Below are 6463 nucleotides of genomic sequence, written 5' to 3' on the forward strand. Positions count from 1 at the left end.
CGTGGACTCTTTAAGAACTTCACAGATAAAGCTGCAAACTCCTCTCTAGCTCCTTAGTAGTTCTAAGTAGCCAGCTGTTCTGTCAGGACATCCCTGAAGAAGGTGCCGAAAGCTAAGATACATTTAAATTAGGTTTCCTAAATATTAAGAGCCAGATGCACAAAACCTAACGAGCCCACAACTTGCGTTTTAAACTGGTTCCAGTTTTGTCTCCCCGGCGCTGCTCACCTTCTGTAGCAGCGAGGAGAAGGGAATCAGGGACCTGTGAGTCGATCCGGAGTTCGGGACGTCCCTTTCCATTATGCTCCTCTTCCAGGTCTCTTCAGCCAATCAGAGTGCGTGTAGCTGACACCAGCAAGCTAGATGCGCTTTGATTGGCTGAAGAGACCCAAGAAGAGGAGCATAACCGAATGGGACGTCCCGATTCTCCGACTGGCTACCAAAGTAATGGTGAATGCAACGGAGCTACAACGAGTAGCTCATTTGCATTCCCTTTCCTTAGTGAATTCCCATTCCCTACCGATTTGCTACGGAATCGGTAGGGAACGGGAATTACCGACCACTTTAGTGCATCTTCCTCTAAGTGCAATGTGTGTGTTGACTTTATAGAACAGTGCCACCTAGTGTACACTTAAGCATGTAAATGACAGCAGCATGTTAAGAGCTTTTTTAGAATGTATATGCACCAGTTTATTTATTTGGATTTTGTTCACACCTTTTTCAGTAGTAGCTCAATGTGAGTTACATTCAGGTACACTGGGGTATTTCCCTCTCCCTGGAGGGCTCACAATCTAAGTTTGTACCTGAGGCAATGGGGGGTTATGTGACTTGCCCAAGACCACAAGGAGAACTAGCCACCTTGGGATATTGATACTGGCGCTCTAACCACTAGGCCACTCCTCCACTCCAAATGGCTTAGTGTGTGAATGCAAGGGGCATTCATGGGGAGGGACATAGGTGAGGCCAACATTTACATGCTTTAGTTATAGCATTTACATGCATAAATATTGTATTTAGGTGCCCACATTTGATTGTGGCTGAATAGATTTCGATGGGCTGGAGATTTTTCAGGGGCCCTTAACTTCCGAAATTTTAGAACAAGGACAGTGCTGGGCAGATTTCTATGTTCTATGGGAAGGGAAGAGAAATGGGACTTGATATACTGCCTTTCTGAGGTTTTTGCAACTACATTCAAAGCGGTTTACATATATTCAGGTACATATTTTGTACCAGGGGCAATGGAGGGTTAAGTGACTTGCCCAGAGTCACAAGGAGCTGCAGTGGGAATGGAACTCAGTTCCCCAGGATCGAAGTCCACTGCACTAACCACTAGGCCACTCCGCCACTAGCAACATTCCATGTAGAATCTCAAATAGGCTGGGATTCTGGAATCTTGCTATTCTTTGGGGTTCTACATGGAATGTTGCTACTTTTTAAGATTCTGCATGGAATCTTGTTAATGGGACTTGATATACCACCTTTCTGAGGTTTTTGCAACTACATTCAAAGCGGTTTACGTATATTCAGGTACTTATTTTGTACCAGGGGCAATGGAGGGTTAAGTGACTTGCCCAGAGTCACAAGGAGCTGCAGTGGGAATTGAACCCAGTTCCCCAGGATCACAGTCCACTGCACTAACCGCTAGGCTACTCCTCCACTCCTGAAAATGGCGAGGACAAATCAAGACCAGGTACACATATGAAGTATCACATACCATATGTAATGAGTTTATCTTGTTGGGCAGACTGGATGGACCTTACAAGTCTTTATCTGCTGTAATCTGTTACTATGTTATGTTACATTTACTTGAGCCCCAGACCTGTTGCAAATGCGAATATTTATACAATACTAGCATGTCAGCACTTAAGCACATATGTGTTCTTGGAAAATAGCTCCCTCCCCACGGAAAGCGAGAATCCGATTCGTGACACTCTGTTATACAATTGTCTCCACAAGCACTGGATACTAGTGCTTTACCCATGCTTATGGTGGATATGCTGTAAGCCTGAGCAGCTGTGGGGGGATGGGGTGTGGCTAGAACAGTTTTGGGAGGTCCCGTAGAAAGACAGTGAAAGAAAAGGTATGGTTTTCTGTGACCGTATGAGACTTTAAGCACCACCTCAACTATCTTTCTACCCTCATCTCCCCTTATGTTCCCGCCCGTAACCTCCGTTCACAGGATAAATCCCTCCTCTCAGTACCCTTCTCCACCACCGCCAACTCCAGGCTCCGCCCATTCTGCCTCGCCTCACCCTATGCTTGGAACAACCTTCCTGAACCCTTACGCCAAGCCCCCTCCCTGCCCGTCTTCAAGTCTTTGCTTAAAGCCCACCTCTTCAATGCTGCGTTCGGCACCTAACCCTTACCGTTCAGTGAATCCAGACTGCCCCTATCGGACCGACAGTTCACTTGTCTATTAGATTGTAAGCTCTTTGAGCAGGGACTGTCTCTCTTTGTTAAATTGTACAGCGCTGCGTAACTACTACTACTACTATTTAGCATTTCTATAGCGCTACAAGGCATACGCAGCGCTGCACAAACATAGAAGAAAGACAGTCCCTGCTCAAAGAGCTTACAATCTACAACCCTAGTAGCGCTCTAGAAATGTTAAGTAGTAGTAGTAGTAGTAAGGTAGGAGGTTTGTGCTCAGGTCAGCAGCACGTTTACTGAAAAGGTACCCTAATTTATACACCCCCTGCCCCTCCAAGATGGAACCTCTTCCGCACTCAAATCAATTAGAACAGGGTGAGTCATTGTGGTGTGAGGGTTAAAACATACCACCTCGTGGGAGCTTGACAGTGGAACCATGATGGCTGAAATGTGGCAGCCTAGTTGAACCTCCAAAGCACCGTTCCTCCAATTGAGTGCGTTAAAGGTTAGAAGGTAGCTAGACCCCGTCCCATTTAAGGGGCTTCCCCTCTCTCAGGGTAGTAGCATATCACAATGTACTCTCTGGGTTTAAACAGAGGAACATTCTGGATCTTTGCTCCAGATCAGACCACCCCACCCCTTTACAAATATACAGAGGTTGAAGCTGTTTGACAGTCTAGCGATGGGTGGCTCCTTTTATGATTTTCGAGGAAAGGATAAAATACCCTATATCCAGGAGCCATAGTACATAGTAACATAGTAGATGACGGCAGAAAAAGACCTGCACGGTCCATCCAGTCTGCCCAACAAGACAACTCATGTGTGCTACTTTTTGTGTATACCCTACTTTGATTTGTACCTATGCTCTTTAGGGCACAGACCATATAAGTCTGCCCAGCACTATCCCTGCCTCCCAACCACCAGCCCCGCCTCCCAACCACCGGCTCTGGCACAGACCGTATAAGTCTGCCCAGCACTATCCCCGCCTCCCACCACCGGCTCTGGCACAGACCGTATAAGTCTGCCCAGCACTATCCCTGCCTCCCAACCTCCAGTCCCGCCTCCCACCACTGGCTCTGGCACAGACCGTATAAATCTGCCCCGCACTATCCCCGCCTCCCAACCTCCAGCCCCGCCTCCGCTATCCAATCTCGGTTAAGCTCCTTAGGATCTATTCCTTCTGAACAGGATTCCTTTTATGTTTATCCCACGCATGTTTGAATTCCGTTACCGTTTTCATCTCCACCACCTCCCGCGGGAGGGCATTCCAAGTATCCACCACCCTCTCCGTGAAGAAATACTTCCTGACATTTTTCTTGAGTCTGCCCCCCTTCAATCTTTTATTTGATATACTGCTAAGGGAAAATAGAAGTCTTCTTACCTCTAAGGGAGTCTGGGGAAGAAGGAGAGGTTGTTGGAATCCAAAGGGACCTCAGGTAGCCTGAGAGACTGCCACCTTTTCTGGTTTGGTCATCTTATGGGAGTCCTGTCATCCCCTTATCAAGTGGGCTTAACCCAAGCTATAAACATATCTGAAGATATGAATAAGGTCCAGAAGATCATGGCTGGAGGATCAGCCTGAAGGATCCAGGAATGGAGGAGTCTGCAGTTCAGAGAAGGTGTGCTCAGAGTCCAGCTACCTGAAAAGAGGGCTCCGCAGTGCCGTAGCTGCATCTCTCAGCCCCAGACTGGTGTGTTTAGAGATTTTTACTGGGAAAAAATTATGATTTGCATTCTTGGAGAAGAGCACAATAGTCCCTAAAACGTTTTATTTTCATGTAGAAGAAACACAGGATTGATACTGAGGAGGTATTTTGGATTGCTGGATTGCTATTATCCAGTGTAATGTATAAATCTGTGGTCAATAAGATGGTGGACCACTTTTAAGATGCCGGCCTTTTTTTCTGTGGAGCAGAGTTTGCCCAACTCTGTAAAACAGCAACGTAACGTCAGACAGTATTCCAGTATAATCTTATCTTTTTTTTTTGTTACATTTGTACGCCACGCTTTCCCACTCATGGCAGGCTCAATGCGGCTTACATGGGGCAATGGAGGGTTAAGTGACTTGCCCAGAGTCACAAGGAGCTGCCTGTGCCTAAAGTGGGAATTGAACTCAGTTCCCCAGGACCAAAGCCCACCACCCTAACCACTAGGCCACTCCGCCACTGTTGCTACTATTTGAGATTCTACATGGAATGTTGCTATTCCACTAGCAACATTCCATGTAGAAGTCGGCCCTTGCAGGTCACCACTGTGGCCGCGCAGACTTCTGCTTCTGTGAGTCTGACGTCCTGCACGTACGTGCAGGACGTCAGTCTCGCAGAAACAGAAGCCTGCGCAGCCTTCTACATGGAATGTTGCTAGTGGAATAGCAACATTCCATGTAGAATCTCCAATAGTATCTATTTTATTTTTGTTACATTTGTACCCCGCGCTTTCCCACTCATGGCAGGCTCAATGCGGCTTACATGGGGCAATGGAGGGTTAAGTGACTTGCCCAGAGTCACAAGGAGCTGCCTGTGCCTAAAGTGGGAATTGAACTCAGTTCCCCAGGACCAAAGCCCACCACCCTAACTACTAGGCCACTCCTCCACTTCTTAATATTTTACTTGCAAAGATTTATGGTTGGAGGTGGTGAGACTGGTTTTGCTTGAACAAGTATATCAAATGTTGTGTTTAGATAAGGGGGCATAGGTATAAGGTTAAACACAGCCAAGGAGTTTTTCTCCAAGCAAAGAGAACTTCTCTAAGGCTGAAGTGTAGTCCCCTCACAGGGGCAGGGGTCCAGAGTACAAAGACACTGATTTGTGTCTATTGAAAGTGTCAGGATCATAAAGCTTGGGTTTTTTGGTTTTTTTTTTTGCAATTATCTTTGAGAGATTTGCACAAAGACCAGCCCAAACCCTAAGAAATACTCGGGTCTAAGGACATTGACATTTTCATATGTTGGTGACTTTACATATTACTTTTCCAATTTGCTTTTATCCTACTTGGACTGCAAATAGTCTAAGGGAGACAATTTTCTTGGTGATCCCAGAAATAAAGATATTCTCGGTGCTAAAGCTGCAAGACTCAGGGTGAGTCTCTTCTAGAAGTTCCCACTCAAGAGGACAACAAATTGAAGAGATGCCGATAACATTTACAACCAGTTTTGATACACTCACCTATCAGCTTGTAAAGTGTTATGTTCTCATTAATTTAAGCAGGACATGGCTGAGGCTGCTAGATTTGCCCTGGGGGACCCCCAGCCTCGGGCTTTCAGGATCACCATAATGACTGTGGATACAACCATATAACCTCATGTATATCCTGAAAACCCAAGTGGCTGGAAGGGGGAGGGGTTTAGAAACCAATTGGCCACAAACTGAGCTCTGATGAAAACAGGCGCATGCAAATAGCTTAAAAAAATAAAGGTTTCAGTGCTAGCAAAACTTAACTGTTTCTGCTATTGGGGGGGAAATTTATATATATGTGTACTGTATGTGATTGGCTATTTTTCATCCAGGTGCTGATTGTCAAGGCAAAATTCTGGTCCTTTTTTTTTTTTTGCCCCTTGCCCTCTGCTTCCGCACTAGATAAATTGGGTGACAAAACCCCTTTAAGTAGCTCCCCTTGCCGTTTCTGGTGCTATGTTCTCTTTCTACTTGTTACCATAGCCACCGAGAGGGGGGGACGGCAGGGGGGACAAAATTCCCCGGGCCCGGGCCTCCAAGGGGGGCCCGGCGCCGCAGTCCTGCCCACCCTCCGTCGTTGACCGTCTGCCCCCTGCATTGAAATCGCAGTCTCACCTCTATGAAAGCAGCGCTGCAGGCAGCAGAACGCCTCCCTTTGGGCCTCCTTCCCTCCCTGTGTCCCGCCCTCGTCTGACGTAACTTCCGCGAGGGCGGGACACAAGAAGGGAAGGAGGGCCGAAGAGAGGCATTCTGCTGCCTGCAGCGCTGTTTTCACGGAGGTGAGAATGCGATTACAATGCAGGGGGCCCGGTCCGGTGGCGGATGGAGGGGCGGGGGAGAGCGGCGGCGGCGGCGACCTCGGGGGGAGGGGGGGGGCAAGGGCGGCAGGGGCAGGGCCCGGCCCAGTCTCTCGGCGGTCC

This window comes from Microcaecilia unicolor, chromosome 11 (assembly GCF_901765095.1).
Source record: "Microcaecilia unicolor chromosome 11, aMicUni1.1, whole genome shotgun sequence".
In the NCBI taxonomy this organism is placed as follows: domain Eukaryota; kingdom Metazoa; phylum Chordata; class Amphibia; order Gymnophiona; family Siphonopidae; genus Microcaecilia; species Microcaecilia unicolor.